Source organism: Carcharodon carcharias, chromosome 5 (genome assembly GCF_017639515.1).
Source record: "Carcharodon carcharias isolate sCarCar2 chromosome 5, sCarCar2.pri, whole genome shotgun sequence".
Taxonomy (NCBI): Eukaryota; Metazoa; Chordata; class Chondrichthyes; order Lamniformes; family Lamnidae; genus Carcharodon; species Carcharodon carcharias.
In genome coordinates this window covers 50,302,071-50,321,954 of record NC_054471.1, presented here as the reverse complement: position 1 = coordinate 50,321,954, position 19,884 = coordinate 50,302,071, and the positions used below count along the sequence as shown (strand labels likewise).

The 19,884-nt window shown below is 42.2% G+C and overlaps 1 protein-coding gene across 8 annotated transcripts in view; it reads right to left on the bottom strand.

Annotated features, from left to right (window-relative positions):
* Positions 1-19,884, bottom strand: part of pdss2 (prenyl (decaprenyl) diphosphate synthase, subunit 2) — a 221,873-nt gene that overhangs the window by 44,884 nt on the left and 157,105 nt on the right. The window lies entirely within an intron of this gene.

Sequence of the window (19,884 nt, the reverse complement as noted above, 5' to 3'; positions counted from 1 at the left end):
GAAAGAAATAAAGATGTCATTCAGGATTGTGAGGACAGCCTCTCTCGCCAACTGAAATTCTATACAGTCTCACCCATTTGTATATGGCAATCAGATTCTACAGGACTAACAGCACTTCCAGCAGCAATCATTTCTTACTTTGTTTCCATTCAAAAGACCAGCAGTCAAGTCTCCCAAGTCATATTGTTTGAAAGATTAACAATTTCTACTCAATGAAAACCTGATAAGAGCACATCATGTTAGATTGAAATTACATTCTACAATCAAGAGTGATATCATTTTTATCCCTTCTCTACTGTTTTACATTGTTTGGGGACAAAGTGAAATGTGCAAATTACGATATTAACCAAAGTGATCTTATTAAGTCTTAAGTGATGTGATTAACATTCAATTCTATTTAGCTGAACAAAATATTGTGAATTATACAAATCTGACAAAAAAAACTGGACTCAACCACGTTTGTTAGTATCACAGATCTTAAGGGGTCCAATTTTGGCCACATCAATCCAGATTCATTTGGAATACTGAACTAATCAGGTCACTTGCATGTTGCTTTTGATCACAATTTCACCATATGATGCACTTGTAGTGAGTTTTCATTGGAAAAGAGATCATTACAAAGTACAATTTGTAATTGCTTTCATGAGTGTTAGCATAGGCATGCATGTCACAGTATATGCAAGTGGTTTCTAAGCAACTTTTGCTCCCTTGACCCACTGCATAAAACAAGATTCCACTGTATTTCTACAAATTAAGATACATCTCATCCACCAACAACATGCTCTGCTCAATAAAACAAGCTTTACAGTACAGTGCAAAACAAAACTTATTATAATTAAAAGCAGAAGTATTAATTATGTAACAATTCCATGTCAACCAATGCCATTCTTAGCAACTCTGTACTGTTACTATATATTAAAAAAAACTATTTTTCTCCCTTGAATCCAGAAGGTTTAAGTTTGGAGTCCAGAGTAAACATAGTTCTTAATCAGTCATGTTGCCCTTTGAGTAACCAGATCCTTGAGGAAATATTGTAGCAATATGAGCTGCTGCAGTAACCCAAGGACAATGCTCCTACAGTGTTACCAGATGTGTTGTGTTATTTAACATGGGAATAGAGAAAATGAAGGTTTTTTTGGAAAGTATCAGATAAGCTCCATTCCCAAATCCGAACGGATTGAGTATCGCCAACAGGTCTATGAAGAACTGTAACCAAACTCCCAACAAGGGATTGTATTACAGTTCATACAAGTTACATCCCAAGATTCTTCTGATGGCCGAGACACATAATACAAATCAATCACTCACAAAAATGTTATGGTTTGTGAAACGGTCTGTGCCTAGAGACCGGCAGATCAACAGCCACTGGTAATACGAAGAGGAATTCACGAAGACACCAAGTCCTGTTCTAAATGTCAAAGTGATAGCATGAACTCCTAACAATGCATTGAGCTGTGGATAACTAGCTATTTTCTGCCTTTGCTGTAATACTAGACACCATACAATGCAAGCAGAGACTTTGCTCTCTTTCAGCACTGATCCTGACCAGCATTAGTAGAGCCAATTTTTTTTTAAACCAAAGAACAAGGGAATAATATTAAACAAAACCAAGATGACAGAAGTAAAATTGCAGAAGTCACTATTTGGTTGCAATTCAGTGACTTAGCAAAAATGGAATCAGAATTATTGAATAATTAGGAACTCAGTTAACATTATTCCCCACATTCTGTCGGCAATAAAGCACACATTCACATCTATCACTCCTACTAATACACAAGTAACTAAAAGGATTTTTGCCAGAGTGCAAGGCTCTGTCCAATAATGCATTTTATTGCTGATATTATTTCAGGAAATTATATTATGCAATTCTGAACAAAACTTGCCTGAAACATTGCAGAATATGAAGACTCCAAGTATTACATTTCAAAGTTCACAACCCAACGTTAGTACTGGCAATGTTTCCCTCGCACTCAATGGAATAGTTTAGGATCTCTAACATGGGTCTTATTTTGAAAGAATGATTGCAGGTGTCAGCACTTATATGAGTAATCCCTTGAGAAATGAATTTCCTTTTGTATTTAACAAAACACCAATATTTTTCACAACTTGACAATGACAACAGCAAAATGACTTTATGAATTAATGTGATAATGAAGCAAAGGATCAAAGAAATCAAAAAAAAATTCAACAGGAAAAGAATGCAGCACTCATTTTCAATTCAACGGTCTTTGAAGCTCCGTCCCCAGAACATTATCGATAACTTGGGCTCCAGGAGGCAGTAAGGAGCATCAGCTGTGACTCTCCATTCTGAATCTTCCTCTGTATTCAGGAAGACAATTCAGTATTCACTGAACACAAGAGAAGAATAAACAGGCAGATGTCCAACAGTAGAGACATGAGGCATAATATAATACAGTGCAGCTCTTCAGACTTAACAATGGGTGCCTCAGTGGGGGCATCATAGAGCAGAGGCTGTCCAAATTGTTTTTGATTCTTGTATATTACAGAGCTTGTGATGTATGGATTTTTACAAACTGCCATTATGACAAAACGGATCGGGATGATCCAGAACTTCTCAATCTGTTCACACCTTTTTGATGTTTTGGCATTTGTTCCCCATCACCCCTCTTCCATACAGTTTCTTCCTGAATCCCCAGCTGAGAATGACATCATTCTTCTCATGCTCTACTTCAAGATGGAGTTTTCTTCCCTTGCCTCCCCAGTTCAAGGGGACATTCTTCTTGACCACCCACCACCCCCCCTTCCAATTTTCATGCGGGCTCTCTGTGCCCTCTCCACTAACTCTGGCCTTTTGTGCTTTCAACCTCACCTTGCCCCACAATTGGTGCACATCCTTTGTTGCCTCAACCCCTCTCTGGAACCTATACCCTAAATTCATTCAACTCTAAACGCCATCTCCAAACTCACCTGTTAATAAAGTTTTCATCAATCCTCTTCAATGGAAATAGAAAACAAATATTGGAAGATTTATGAAAGCGCTTTTGAACATTTTTATGTTATAAGTGCTGTTACAATCCAGTTAGGGACCAGTAACTTTTTGTTTAAAGTAGACAAAGTTTGAAATCTCAGTGACCCACTAAAAGAATAAAGCCATAAGATTCCATGATTTTGAACAAACAATATAAACATTATCTATCTTATACTCTAACATTCAGAATTAACATGAATTAATATGAATTAATGGGCAAAAAGTGGTCAAACACACCATGCTGCACATTAAATGGCAAGTCCCATGGATTTCTCAGCAACCTATCCAGTTGCCAGTGACCACTGTGAGTCACAAAATCTCATTAAAACTCCCTCTCCCTCAGGAGATACTTCAACTCTTCACTTTTGAAGATATAGCCTCTGAATTCCCTCAGGCTTCCTTAATGATTGCTCACTTCCCAACTGTTCAATCTCTTCTCCTGAGACTGTGTCGCACAGAATTTATAAAGGTGCACTCCTATCTCTAATTACAAGCACACTTCCAACTCTTTCAGGGACCATTCGCTTCACTAAACTAGCACTGCCCCCAAGTTACGCTGAGCTACAAATGGATTTGAGGACTTCCACAAGGTCCTAACTGCATAGAGCCTGCTAACAACTCCCAGGGCATTTCTGAGCCCTAATTACCTGAAGCCTGCTAACAGCAACACCTTCTTGGTATGGAGTCTCTTCCCCTGCCTAAAACTCACTCACCCAGCCAACAAGCAGGTAAATTGAAACCAAAGAATCATCTTAAGCTTCACCCATCTCCAGGACAAGGTAGCCCTTTGTGGTTCACCGAATGCTTTTAAATGAATTTGGCTCTAACTCCCAAAAGAAAGCAACTCTCTGGACTGCACTAATTTGCAAGCAGTGTAGACATTATGTCTCCAGTTCTCCAGCTAAGTAAGCCCACCTGCTGTTTTATGATCTCACCTTTCTAGTTGTTAACCCCTTAAGTCAACATGGCCTTAAACTTTGTGATCTAATGCTCTTCAAGCTGCTTTCATTGTATTTATCCATTTTCTACAGATAAACTTTAATTTTCCCAGAACTAAACATTACCTCTAACATATTAACATGAACCATGAACTAGATATTTGTCACAGTGCTACACAAGTGCAAATGTGAAATCGGAGGGGTGGTTTAGGGTTTTTAGGGATTACTAGCATGAGTTTCGACTTTAATTTCCCCATTTAATTACCAATGTTGTCTCCCTCCCTTCTTCGCCAATTTCAGATTGGCACATTGCCCCCCTTTATGTGGATGTGTGCATCTCTCCATGTTGTGCTTCCTATCTCCTGCCAATTCTTATCTCCTGATGCCACTTCAATTACAATTATTGCCTACTGTATACTGACAGCAGCAATTGGCAGGGAGTGGGGAGGGGTAAAGTGACAGCCAGTGATAATGCTGAGGACAGAAGAACCAGCAACCTCACTTGAGGGGGTGGGATGGAACCAGCAGTACTGATCTATGTGCGAGGGGCAGATACCTTGACCTTGTGGAATAGTGCCGAAATTGGACCATGGTTTGGTCACTCGTATCAGTAAAGCATTAAGCCTTAATGGAACTTTCTTCCAGTGAACACTACAGGAGAAACATGGGGGGAGAAATCCACACAAAAGAACAATTCCTAGGGCTTCTTGAACCTGAAAATTTAGAAATCAATTAAGATGAAGAAACCAATAGAAGCTAACTGGAAAAATTGATTTGTGGATTTCTTCAGTCCGGAGTGGTAAAGAGAAAATTGACAAAGACTACATTTTAAGTGGTATTAGATAATTGTTACACAGACTGCTTGAGCTTGTCTCAAAATGCGAGTGGTCATGGAATTCCTAATGGCTAGAGTCAACTTATTATAATACACCAGCTCCTAAACAATTTTGAAGTGATGGCAGCAATTGACCCATCCCTTTTATGTACAGGCACAGTCATCCACTCAAAGGTAATTGGCAATGCTTAACCACAAACCATTTGTAGGAGAAAATCTATATTATCAAACAGGGGCATTATAGACTTCAAGTCAGTGCTTTTATTTATGATGTAGATTGCTATTTATAAACACACAAGGGATGATGCAGCACTGACAGGTCAGATTTTGATTTCATCCTAAATAAGTGCGAGGTGCTTATAGATTCTTCTTCACAAAAATTGGGATGATTCATTCAATTTCTTCACCTTCCACCAGGTAGCAACCCCCCCACCCCCCACCCCCCCACCTGCCATGCTCTAGCCTGAACCTGCATCTTGCTTTAATCTATCCTTTTCCTCATCTCCTCTCATGCCCTTTCCAAGTTCATCTTGTCCCCGAGACTTAATTCCTGTTCCCTTGACTTTAATATTAAACTTCCCTTCATCTCATTAACACTGAGCTTCACTTCTTGGACTCACATGTTAGCTGACATCATAAAAGGATCCCTCTGTTAAAGATGCTGCTCGGATCCCTTTTAAAAACACATCTGTTCTTCATCTCTCATCAAAAACAAACCCCCCCGCATGGCCCTGCGGTCCGAGCGAACTGGCCCATTTGCAATTTAACTTTGCTCAAAGTTCCTGAACATGTCACCTTCTAAAACCCGTGCCCATTTTTCCCACAACTCAACATGAGAATTTATCCAGCCCTATTAACATCGCTGGTTCTAACCAAAGTCACAATGATATTGTCTGTGAACTCTCCTTGACATTTTAGTGCCAACTCCTACACTTTGCACAAGCTGTCTTTCTCCCGAAATCATTATCTGTACCTTTGTCACCGCTAGGCTCACCTATGCCAATGCTCTCATGATCAGCCTCTCATTCCCCAGCTTCCAGAAATTTCAGCCCCAGTGACTCCAGTTTAAAATGCTGATCCTTCTGCTTAAATTCCTTCATGACCTCGCCCCTCCCTCAATCCTAGATCTGTAATCTCAAATGGTACAACCTACTCTGCCGCCATTCTTTGTTCTCTGGCAGGCCTATTTTGCAATCATACCAAGAGCTGTCAAGAGCCCATGGTCTTGAGATTCCTTCTCTAAACCCATCCATCTCTCCACCGAGACATTAAGTCTTGGAAAGAAAGTAGAGCAGGTTTACTAAAATATTACCAGGGCTCCAAGGATTAGATTACAAGGAAAAATTACATAAACTAGGCTTGCATTCCCTGGAATAAAGAAAATTAAAGGGCAATTTGATTCAGTGATTTAGGGTTTTGAAAGGAATTGATAAAGGTAGAGAGAGAGAGAAAGAAACTTTTTTCCGCTGATGGGATTCCACTGATGTCTGGGACAAAGGGACACAACCTCCACCCATTCAATACAGTCTTCTCTCCAGCTTAATCATTTTAAATCTTAATTTTAAACCCAGCTCACCACCCCTTGTAATATCTCCTTTCTTGGCTCGGCATAATTTTTTTTGTCTGATAGTCTTTATGAAGCTTCTTGAGACGATTTTTTACATTGAAGGCGCAATCTAAGTATATAAATTGTTGTAAACAGCATTAAATCCTGTCTACATCATCAAACCATATATTGTTAAAGAAATAAACAGTCAAAAGCTCAAGTATCATAAGGAGACGTTTCAATTCACTTTATTCATGGAAAAGTATTGTTGTAGGTTATATTTACTGTTAATTCAATAGCCTATTCGGTTTACTTTCAGGAATTCATTCTTTTGTTATCTATAGGAAACAAGAACTGCAAGAGCAGAAACAACTAGTGGCAGAAATGATCTGAAAAACATTCAGAAAATATGAAGTTAAAAGCACACAAACAACAATAGTAAGAATTGCACTTAAAGGTGGAGTTTTGCAGAACTTTTAAACTTGTGCTTAAATTACTGTTATTCTATAAAGAACTTTACTACCTCTGCCATTGATAAGACTGGAAAATTACAGCTCTATTGTCTTTTATTACATTATCTGCCTTCTGTTTGGCAGAATTTTAAAATACACAAGAGAATGTGTATTGTACAAAAACTACTTCAGCTCCCAGGGGATGGCATCATTTGTGGGTACACTAACAGATGTGGTATCCGGCATGCATATTTCTGAAAGGATGACAGGAAGTCATTCATGAAATTTGGTGAAAATAATACAAGGTTGGTGTTCACACAAGGACACACGAGGAGCTCTATTATAGCTCTATTTCCTGCTTCTAGAATAATAAGGCAGGACGGAAATTTTAAAAATCATGCCCAGAGTTGATATTTTGACAATGCACAGTGCTGACCATAGTTTATTTTACCAAAATATTACACATCAACAAAAAGCTTCACTGCATTGCTGGCAACAGCTTTTGATAAAATACACAGGAATTTTCTGGCCCCATTGGTGTCGGGCATCATGGTGGGCTGAGGGGGGACAATATGGTGAGAAGGCCAAAAATCGGTTTTAGGCCATTGTGAAATCAGTTTGCAATCGTCCGCTCCATCCATCTAAGGTGGGCCGCGTTTCCCACCGCCGCATGTCGGGAATGTCACATTTGCATCTAATTATAAGCCCTGCTTGCCGGAATCATACCCAACGTCAAATCTGCCTTCCACGTTGGCAAGACTTCAGAGCGCGTGCTTTATGACTGCCTTTAAAAGGTGTACAGCTGGTGACCTGAACTTCGAGGGGAACTCGGAGGTGAGTGCACACAACCTTGCATGGTGCCTACGAGTATAGCCCGTAGGACATTAACGAAGAGGTGTCATGCACTTGGCGGGGGGAGGCGGCAGCGCACAGGCAAGTCCCTTTTTCTCGGCATACTTCCAGTGCAGTGCTGGGGAAAGGGCTCCAGTGCAGGTCAGGCCAGGGGGTGACAAGCAAGGCAGCACAGACTGGAGGAAGTACTCGACCACATGCCAGCGACAGCTGGGAAGTGGTGGGGAAGTGGTAGGGGGTTAGGTGCGGGGGGGTTTGGTGGCGGCCATGCACTTGGAAGAGCTTGTCAAGAGAGAGCATTCTCCGCAGCGGAGACTGCTTAGCTGCAGCTTCATTGGCATGCTTGGAGTTAGGTCTCTGAAGCTTTCCTGCTAATCAAGCAATGCAAAAGCATGAAAGTGTCACCAAATGCTCCAGAGCTTTTCATCCCTCAGACACAGACATCAAATTAATGTGCCTTTAGGGCGGCAGCAGTGCAATAGCCAACTGGGAAAGTTGTACAATCCCCTTGTGAAAGGTGACCATGGCGCAGTCACTGGTGGAGGCGTGCACAGCCCCTTGCAGTTCTTTATCAAGGTATGGACCAGTGTCCCCGATGGTTCAAGCTATCAAAGCAACCTTGCAGTCCAGGCTAGAAGAATACCTGCGCCTCAGCTGATAGCACAGCATGTAGTCCAGTGGCTGAAGCTGCCGTCAATCGGTCATGTGGAGTGGGGCGGAGGTGTGTGGAGCTTCGGACAGCCAATGAGCACACTGCACACTGGCCATCCAAGTGATGGCCAGCACTGTCCTGCATGCTAGATGGGGCCTTCAGACTTAATCAAGAAAGGTTCTTAGTATACTCATGCTACCCACACGTCTCGGTCTTTGATCCTGCAGGAGGAGAGCACCAGGATCATGGAGTCGGTAATTTAGCAGTATGCCTCATGGCTTATAGGGAGCAGAGAAGAAGAGGAAGAAAAGAGCAGCAGAGGTGCCTGGCTCAGCAAAGGCAGGAGCATCTCCCTCAAGATGAAGGGGCAGCAGGGGCTGCTGCATTGACCTATGCAGCATCTCGCAAGCCTCGACGCACAAGTGCATCCAGGAGGTCATGAACATCACCTTCACAAAGGCACAGAGTTTTGCGCATTTCGCCCGGAATCAGGAAAGCCAGGAAGCAAGAACGCTGGAATTTGCACAGATTTCAGGTTTTCCACAGGTGCAGGGTGCCATCAACTGCACTCACGTGGTGCTTAGTTCTCCGTGGCAACAAACAGTCAACTACATCAACCGCAAGGCCTTCCACTTATTGGACATTCACCTGGTGTGTGCACACCACCAACACATCCTGCAGGTCTGCACATGATTCCCAGGGAGTGTCCATGACTCCTACATCCTTAGCACGTGTTAGGTCCCTGACCATCTTCCAGGGTCCACAGAGGCTGCAGGGTTGGCTCCATGAGGATAAGGGCTACCCACAGAGACTGTGGCTGGTGACACCCGTGCGGCAGCCTCAGACTGCAGCAGAGCGATGATATAACAAGGCTTATGCCGCGACCCGGACTTTGGTGGAGCAGACGATAGGCATTTTGAAATGAGGTTTCGGTGCCTCGATAGGTCTGGTGGAACACAACCTGGCGCTTCAAACGAGGGAGACCTGGCTGAGGAGATGGAACAGCTGCACGTCTCCTCTGATGAGGATGAATTTGAAGGGGATGACAATGATGAGGTCTTTTTCATTCATGGGATGCGGGTGTCACTGTCTAGGCCAGCATTTATTGCCCATCCCTAACTGCCTTTGTTCAGAGGGCATTTAAGAGTCAACCATATTGCCGTGGATCTGGAGTCACTTGGAGGCGAGACCAGGTAAGGACAGCAGACTTCCTTCCCTAAAGAGCATTAGTGAACCAGATGGGTTTTTTACGACAACCAGCAATGGTTCCGTGGTAAATATATATATATATATATATATATAAAAACAAAAAAACTGCGGATGCTGGAAATCCAAAACAAAAACAAAAACAGAATTATCTGGAAAAACTCAGCAGGTCTGGCAGCATCGGCGGAGAAGAAAAGAGTTGACGTTTCGAGTCCTCATGACCCTTCGACAGAACTTGACGCGAAACGTCAACTCTTTTCTTCTCCGCCGATGCTGCCAGACCTGCTGAGTTTTTCCAGGTAATTCTGTTTATGGTTCCGTGGTAATCATCAGACTTTTAGTGTCAGATTTTTAATGAATTCAAATTTTGCCATCTGCTGTGGTGGGATTTGAACCTGGGATATGAACCTGGATTCCCAAAGCATTACCCTGGGTCTCTAGAATATTAGCGCAGTGACCATACCATTAACCTACCACCTTGATGACAGCAATGGGCTATTGCACTGGCCAGATGAGGCAGTCACGATCGGGAGGCTCTCATAGCCACAAGATTCGCAGAGGATGATGACGAAATGCAGTGAGGACAGTCCTGACATCCTCACCTTGCATCTGTGAAAGTTTTGACTCCTGTTTGGCTGATGGCAGCACACATACCCTCAGTGCTCAGGTTCATGTCATGGAGACGCAGTGGAGGCCTTAATGGTCACTAGATTCCAGGAGGATGATGATGACAAGCAGTTAGGACACTCCATAGATCTTCACATAGCCTCTGTAAATGTCTGGTCCCTGGCTGGCTGAGGCAGCTCACTTGCACTCTGTGATCAGGGTTATATCATGGAAACGCAGCCGTGAAACTTTAAACGTACCTGATCCTTTGTAAGCCTTCAGCACCTGACCTGTTCAGGAGCAGAGCTTCGTCCTCCTCCCTATGGGTGCCCGAGGGTCCGTGGCTGACTACTTGAGAAGGGGAGGATGGAGTGAGATCGAGCTGCCCCTGGTCTTTCTTGACCACTCATGATTTTGAACAGCTCTTTCATATTTCCTCTCAACCTTCTCTTCTCTAAGGAGAACAACCCTAGCTTCTCCTCTCTATCCATGTAACTGAAGTCCCTCATCCCTGGAACCATTCGTGTAAATCTTTTCTGAAACTCGTCTGAAGCCTTCACAGCCACCCTAAAGTACGATGCCCAGAATTGGACACAATATTCATGTTGAGATTGAACCAGTGTTTTTTAAAGGTTTATTAGAGTAGTGTTCTAGGCCCAACTTCAGCTGCTTCATCAATGACCTTCCCTCCAGGCCAGAGTTTTCACTGATGATTGTACAGCGGTTAAGTATCATCCATAACTCCTCAGATAATGAAGCAGTCTGTGTCTGCTTGTAGCAAGACCTGGACAACATTCAGGCTTGGGCTGATATGTGGCAAGTGACATTTGCACCATGCAAGTGGCAGGCAATGACCACCTATCAAGAGAGAATCTAACTATTTCCCCTTGCTGTTCAACGGCATCACCATTACTGAATCTCCCACCATCAACATCCTGAGCGTTACCACTGACCAGAAACATAACTGGACCAATCACAAATACTGTGGCTACCAAGAGTAGGTTCGAGGCTGGGAATTCTGCCGCAAGGAACTCACCCCCAATTCTCCACCGTCTATAAGGCACAAATCATCAGTGTGGTAGAATATCCTCCACTTGCCTAGATGAATACAGGTCCAACACCAGTTAAGATGCTTGATACCATCTGGAACAAAGCAGCCTGCTTAACTGGCACATCATTCACCACACGAAACATTTATTCCCTCCACCACTGGTGTACAGTGGCAGGGATGTATACCACCTTCAAGATGTAGCAAGGCTCCTTCGATAGCACTTTCCCAACCAGTGACACAGACAACCTAGAAGAAGGGCAGCAGATGCATGGGAACACCACCACCACCTGCAAGTTCCCCTTAAAGCCTCACATCATCCTAACCATTCCTTCACTGTCACTGTGTCAAAATCATGAAGCTCCCTGTCAGCACTGTGGGTGTATCTACATCACATGGACTGTAGTGGTTCACTGCCACCTACTCAAAGGCAATTAGGGATGCTAAAATAAATGCTGGCCTTGCCAGTGACGCCCACATCCTTGACCAAATAGAAAACAAGTGAAGCAAAGTACACACCTCTTGTCATAAATGCAAAAAACTACGGATGCTGGAAATCCAAAACAAAAACAAAAATACTTGGAAAAACTCAGCAGGTCTGGCAGCATCTGCGGAGAGGAGCACAGTTAATGTTTCGAGTCCGAATGACCCTTCAACAGAACTAAGTAAAAATAGAATAGAGGTGAAATATAAGCTAGTTTAATGGGGGGGGGAGGGGGGGGAAGTAGAGCTGAATAGAGGGCCAGTGATAGGTGGAGATAACCAAAAGATGTCACAGACAAAAGGACAAAGAGGTGTTGAAGATGGTGATATTATCTGAGGAATGTGCTAATTAAGGGTAGAAAGCAAGACAAGCAAGGTACAAATAGCCCTAGTGGGGCTGGGGTGGGGTGAAGGAATCAAAAAAGGCTAAAAGGTAGAGATAAAACAATGGATGGAAATACATTTAAAAATAATGGAAGTAGATGGGAAAAGAAAAATCCATATAAATCATTGGAAAAAAAGGGTTGGGGGGGGGGGCGGAAATCGGAAAGTGGGTGTGGATGGAAGAGGGAGTTCGTGATCTAAAATCGTTGAACTCGAGGTTCAGTCTGGAAGGCTGTAAAGTGCCTAGTCGGAAGATGAGGTGCTGTTCTCCAGTTTGCGTTTAGCTTCACTGGAACAATGCAGCAAGCCAAGGATGGACATGTGGGCATGAGAGCAGGCTGCAGTGTTGAAATGGCAAGCGACAGGGAGGTCTGGGTAATGCTTGCAGACAGACCGAAGGTGTTCTGCAAAGCGGTCACCCAGTTTGCGTTTGGTCTCTCCAATGTAGAGGAAACCACATTGGGAGCAACAAATGCAGTAGACTAAATTGAGGGAAGTGCAAGTGAAATGCTGCTTCACTTGAAAGGAGTGTTTGGGCCCTTGGACGGTGAAGAGAGGGGAAGGGGCAGCCGTTGCACCTTCTGCGGTTGCATGGGAAGGTGCCGTGGGAGGGGGTTGAGGTGTAGGGGGTGATGGAGAAAGGGCAAATTGACTATTTTTAAACTAGTGGGTTGTTTTATTTAGAATTTTGTTGATTGTTTTAGAATGTTGTGGATTGTCTGAGCTGCTGTGGTGAAATTTGTCACAGCTGTCAAAATGTGAGCAGAGCTTTCAGAGCAGACTGTTGGACGTGGATTGGGCTGAAGCTTCCCAATGAGATGAAAGCTCTTAATAAAAAGATTTTATTTTTCAGCTTTACAGTTAGTTACTGTTACAGAGCATCAACAAATGAAGAGGGCAGTCAGTAGAGCACATACACCATCCTGCTGTGTTAACAATGTTAATACAATTACGCAGTCATTCCTTGAGGCTTTTCCCTGCCTGATTGATGCTATGGGCTCTCTCTCCCTGCAACTCACCAATCTAATCTACCACACTCCACCACAAATTCACATACATGTACAGTAACCCTAATTTAGGTTTAGTTTCCCTCTTATTCTGACCCCACCTAATAATTTAGGATTTCCCACTCAAGTGCTATCTGTCTCTCCCAGTATTCTTTGCACCTTGGTATTCCTCTCTAGTATTACCACCTGGTTCCTGTTTCATGTGTTTGGGTCCTTTGGGACTTGTTCATTTTCTCAAAGCAAGCTGTTCGAGACTGTATTAAAAGCATTGCTCTTGATTTGCAGCCACTATGTACATACTGGGAACTCTGCATGAGGTTTGGAACTTCTCCCTCCAGATCCCTGTTACTCAATCATGTGATGTTATATCATTACATCAGCATCACGTGTTTCTGATGTTTACCCCTTTCCTCTACAGTTCCCACACACATGCCATGTTAGTTTAAACCTCTCCAATAGCCCGAGCAAATCGCCCCAGAAGGGAACTGGTCCCAACTGTGTTCAAGTGCAACCGTCCTGGTCGGTACAGGTCCCATCTCCCCCAGAGCCAGTCTCAATGTCCCAGGAACTTAAATGCCTCCCTCCTGCACCATATTAACCATCATCTGTTTTATCCTCCTACTTCTATACTCACTTGTGCATAGTACTGGGAAGTAATCTGGAGATTACTTTTTGAGATTACTAGTTTTGAGGTCCTGCTTGCTAATTTTCTACCTAGCTCCCTAAATTTTGACCACAGGACCACATCCCTCTTTCTATCTATATCATTGGTACTGTTGTGGACCATGACTGCTGGCTGTTCACCCTCCCTGCTCAGGGTGCTCTGCAGCCAGTGATAATGTTAAGTTATGCAGTGATTCTTTACAAATTCTGCCGTTCTTCTGTCAGGGCCATAAGTCATCTTCATCACATCCTTGCTCCAGCATAAATCAAAGCTGCTTAATGATCCAAAAGCTTGTATTCAATGATATTAAATGGTCTCAGGATCATCTTTTTAGAAAGAATGGAGCCTGTCTCAAGTTAGTTGCTCATTTCATCTTCTGAAAATATCAAAATATTACCATCATGAGACTAGTTTCTCATTAATGGAACTGGAATGCACACTTTTAAATGTACTGATAACAGATTCAGTCAGTCAACAGAGAGATATCAATCAATGCATTACAAGGAGGCATTTGCCACTGCTTCACATGAGCTTAAGTAGTGAAATGTTGATGGCCAAGACTTTTTGCTCTGAGTGGTTAGCAATTTATTATAACAGCAGTGTTACTCCATTCAGTGACATAAGGAGTGATTGGGTCATCACAATTTTTTGACCATAAATTGATTGTCATACATCAATCATAAGCAGGTGCCTTATACAGTGTAGTCATAAAGCATAATTCACCGGGGTAACAGTTTGATATCCAGGATAGCCTGAAGCATTCTTGCCTCCAAGTCAGAAGGCTGCAGATTCAAGTTCCACTATAGGACTTGAGCAAACAATGTAGGAAGACATTTCAGTGTTGTATTCAGCGATTGCTGCATTGTCAGATGTGATGTTAAATCTACTTAGATGGATATAAAATTAAAACCTCATGATAATCTTTAGAGAAAGCGCAGGTAGCTCTTCCAAAATCCTGACCAACATCCATCCCTTAACCAACACTATGAAAGCAGATTAACTGGTGATTCATCTCATTGCTGTTTGTGACTGCTGCATTATGCCTATAAAAGCAAGTGCCAAAATTACAAAAATAATCCATTGGCTTTCTTTTTCCTCTGACAATATCCTCAATTGAACTGTAGGCTGAAAATATAACAGTGCATTGGTTTCCAAATTCATTAAGCTCTCCTGATTTGCAATGTTAACGAGCCACTCATTTCATGTACTGGCTTGTGCCCGTTCCGCTCAAGAGAAAAACTGAATATTAGAGATACCAGGCAGCCTGAAATTAGAGAGCTCCTGTTCAAGAACTGATACCTACACAGTGCAATGGACCAAATGGCCTCCATCTCGGCTTCTTTGAAGCACACAGTATGAACAGATAGAAGGAAATTATTTTCTAAGCTCTATTTTAAGACTGATATGAAGTATGAGTTTTATTTTCTTGCTTCACCTGATCATCCAAGTCCCTCATTTTAATTATATGCATAATTACAGTTCCCCATTCCACATATAAACAGATAGAATATAACTTACCTTGTCATCTGTTGCAATAAAGCAAAATAAGTTGAATATGACTGTACCCACCATATCATGCAAAATTATCTCTAGGCCCTACAGTAATGGCACCTTTATGACCCTTAGATCTGTATTGTGGCCCTTTGTTTAATCAAGCAAGCTCAGTGGCCCCCACCATACAATGACATGAAAAGTTAAAAAGAAAATAAATTATTTGAATACGTTATCTATAAGAAATAATAGTCAGGTTTATGGTTGTAATTCAATCTCTGGATTGTGTAGACACAAACTGCTCAGGTTTCACTTTTGCACTTTAGGACATCTGAACAGTGTGATTGAGTTACAGTAACGCAATACCTTTCTGTGATTCACAGGGTGCTGTACTCTCCAATAATGACATCAGCAAGGGCTGCAATACCCTTTGGAGATTTAGGCAATTCCAATAACTGAACTCAGCATGGACTGCACAGTACTTTTAACTTACAACTATAAGCATGCTCCACTGTATTTTCTTTCAAATTATAGCAAGAACAGTCCGTATTACATAAAATAACATGGGCAGTTTAAATAAAAGAGGTAAGGCCATCCAGGAGTTCAAATGACATTTAAATTGTGGTCATTTGAACTCCTCGATTTTGTTACAGCTTTGCCACTCAATCCCAGTATCCAGTATTGTTTATACCACACACGTGGTCTCCCGAGTGTTGAGATATGGAAATAGCACAGGTCATTTCTCAAGACTTCAGTCAACGAGTTAGCAATGTCGCAAAGCCAGTTTGTTTTTAATTTATAAAAGTTTTATGCTCATTGTAGTAACAAAAAATAAAATAACCAGCTAAAAAAGAAGTAAAATTTCAAAACAATTTGTAAGGTGAAGCCAACAAATTTCAGGTTTATGCTTTACATTTTATTAACGTCATTCTGAATTACTTTACAGTACTCTAAAACCAGGTGGTTAACAGATATTTTATTCATGCATTCTATATATGAATTATGGTAAAAGAATTCCAAGAGAAAGTTGAAAAAAAAAGCAAGTTCTTCTACGTGGTCCCATACCGTTACCTCTGGAATCTCTCAATGTACTGTCCTTGGTACCATCTTTTCCTCATCTACACACATGGTATCAGCTTCTACGTGCATGCTGATGACATCTCGCTCATCAATTCCAACGCCTCCCTGCTGTCATACTATTTGTCTAATATCCAGCAAAGGAAGAGCCACAATTTCCCCCAGTGAAACATCAGGAAGATTGAAGACATCATCCATTGCACCCATCATAAACTCCACAGCCTCACCTGCCCTTTTCACAAGCTAAATCAGACTGTTCACAATCTCTAAATAAAAACAAAAAACTGCGGATGCTGGAAATCCAAAACAAAAACAGAATTACCTGGAAAAACTCAGCAGGTCTGGCAGCATCGGCAGAGAAGAAAAGAGTTGACGTTTCGAGTCCTCATGACCCTTCGACAGAACTAGGTGAATCCAAGGAAGGGGTGAAATATGATGTGATATGATATCATATTTCACCCCTTCCTTGGATTCACCTAGTTCTGTCGAAGGGTCATGAGGACTCGAAACGTCAACTCTTTTCTTCTCCGCCGATGCTGCCAGACCTGCTGAGTTTTTCCAGGTAATTCTGTTTTTGTTCACAATCTCTGCTCACTATTTGACCCTGAGCTGAGGTGCTGACCCCATATGCTCTCCATCACCAAGGCTACCAGTTACCAACTTTGTTAAATTGCTTGCCACCACACCTGTCTCATCTCATCAGCCATTGAACCCTCTTCCATGCCAATGTCACCTTCAGACTTAACTATTTCATCATTCTCCTGGCTAATTAAAAATCCTGCTGCTTGCATCCTATTTTGCACTAAATCTCACTCATTTGTCACTGCTTATCTCCTGTTATGGCAGGAGGACGGTAAATGCCCACCTGCCCAAATCCTAGAAGGAAACTTGAAGCAGCTACCACAACCACTTGCAATTTGTACTTATTTCAAGATGCTGGCTTTGAATTCCGTAAAAAGGTGGCCAGCAAGTCTTATAGGTTTCCTACAAAACTAAATCAAACCTTTATTAATAGAAGAAATGATTTTAAGCACATACACAGGTCTACAAAATACTATGATAACTTCAAAATCCCCTAATTAATCCAAACCCCAGTTAGGCCTCTGTTAAAGCAACAGTGAGATACATAGATTTTAAAAGACCAAGGCAAAGTAACACACAATACACCCTGAACAATCGAATTCAAAGTGAGTTTTTCTCAGCTTCAGTTCCTTGTAGACAGCAGCTTGAGGCTTAGATGCTGGAGGCTTTCCACACTTGTGTTAGATTTTAGAATGCCTGCCCTTACACACAGCCTTCCCCCGTTTATACATATTTTCCCCTTTGAATGCAAATTCCCATTGTTTCGCTTTGTCTTTTGGACTTTGCCTCTCTAACCATAAAACTTTATCACAGTGCCAATTTTACCAGTGCTCTTTGGGAGAAATAAACACACAGTTTCTTAACTTCTCCTGGCTAGGTGTAACATTTCACACCCTCTTTTGAATTCAAGCTTGTCTAGTTTATGTAAAAATGCAATTGTTCCCTTTACACCTTTCATTCTAAAAATTCCCCCGTGTTTACCTACTTAACACTTCAACCTAGCTTATCTTCCAATACATCAAAGCCTTCAGACCAGCTGCCCTTAATTCAATTAAGTCCCACACACACACACAGACACAGATCCACTATTACTCTACAATAAATTCCAATAACATTATGAAAATTATTATACCTTCCTGACATCTCCATTGATTCAAAGTTGCTCAAAGTTTAAAATTTAAGATTCTCATCCTTGTGTTTAAATTGTTTTATAGCTTTGCCCCTCCCTATTTCTGCAACCAACCCAGGTCATAAAGCCCCCTTCACCCAAACTTGCTAGCCTCTTGCAAGTCACCTCATCTGCACTCACCCATTGACAACGATGCTTTCAGCCACCTAGGCTTTGTTCTTTAGAATTACCCACTTCGCCCCTTTGCCTGTCCATCATGGAGCTGCTTAAAATCCACTATTTGGAGCAGAGAATTTGGTTATCCATCCTAAACAGCCCTTCTTTGGCTCAACATCCATTTTTGTCCAATTACCTTCCTACAAAGCAACTTGGAAGTTTTATTTTTTTTAAAGCGCTATGTAAATGGAAGCTCTCGGCGCTGCAATTATTCACAGGAGATTTGTTTTCCGTTTAAATAAAAAGGGCAGAATTTTTCCCTCGGATGGTGGGCAGGCCCCACTGGCTCGGCGGTGGACGGATAGCCCACCCCCACCACCGAAACGGGGCCCGCCGCCATTTTGAGTGGGCGGGCCAATTAAAGCCCACCCAGTGGCCTTCCCGGCATAGCGCTTCCTGTGCTTGGGGGCAGGGGAGTGGGATTCCCCACCTGTCAAAGAGCGCGCTGCTCCCTGAGGCAAAGTCCTGTCTCAGCGAGATTAGTGACAGGTAAGAAGTCAAAAAAAATAGAAAAATTAAAAAATTATCATGTCCCCCTCATGTGACAATGTCACACCATTAGACTTTTTAAAAACGGACATGAAACTTCACCCTGCCAGTGGATGAGGTTTCATGTATTATCAGAAGCTCGACAGAGCTCCTGGCCTGCCCACCAGCCTTAAGGTTGGACAGGCAGGTCTTTAATTATCTTAATTATCCTGTCAATGGCTTTAATTGGCCATTGACAGGTCGGCGGGCGGACAGCTGATTTCGCTGTCCGCCCACCTTCCTAAAAATTTAAAGGAACCGGGATGACGTCGGGGATTCCTCCTGACATTTTCCCGTCGGCGAGCGGGCCCCGCCCCCAAATCGCCGACAGGAAAATTCACGCCAAAGGATTTGACCTAGGCTCAAGAGGAATAAAATCCAAGGTTGCGGATAATACCAAATTAGGGAACATGGCAAATTATGAGAAAGAATGCAGGATAGTGCAAGGGGACACAGATAAAGTTATTGTAGTGGGCAGACAGCTAGTAGATGCAGTCAAATATAAAGTAGCACTTTTGAGGGTGGAGAATAAAAGGAACCAAAGAACAAAAGCCAGCATGCCCTAAATGGCAAGAGCCTGAGCAGTGGAGGAACAGGAGATTTAAAGCTTCTTTAAAGGTGGGAGTTCAAGTACAAAAGGCCATAAGAATGGCAAACAAAATTCTGGATTTCAAACAAAGTGATCTGGACAAAGACATTGGTTATGAACTAGAGGTACCATGTGTAGCTCATGGCACCCAATAAGAAAGATATTAGAGCCACAGAAAGAATACTGTGAAGATTCACCATAATCATACCAGGAAGGAGTGGTCATGGTTCCAAAAAAAGTTAAAAGAGCCTTTTATCATCAGAACATAAAACTTAAGGGTGTGGGAGTGGGGTGGAGGGCTCATAAAAGTTTCCAAAATTATGATCAAATGTTTCTACTGCTTGTTTAATCATTAATACAGGGTTTCAGACTTGAGAATAACAGGAGAATGTGAGGAGGCGGTATGTAGAAAAATGTGTTTCCAATCCACTCCTTTCAATTCAATTTGAGTTACCTGTTTGATTTTTTGAGCGCAATGAAGACGAGTACTGTTTTAATTAAGTTGCTTAATGCCAATTACAGGATAATTTGAAATATTTGATTCATAAAATAAAACCAAACTTAGAGCACTTGGCTGCAAGTAGCTATTGAAGCAAAGACCAAATCACCA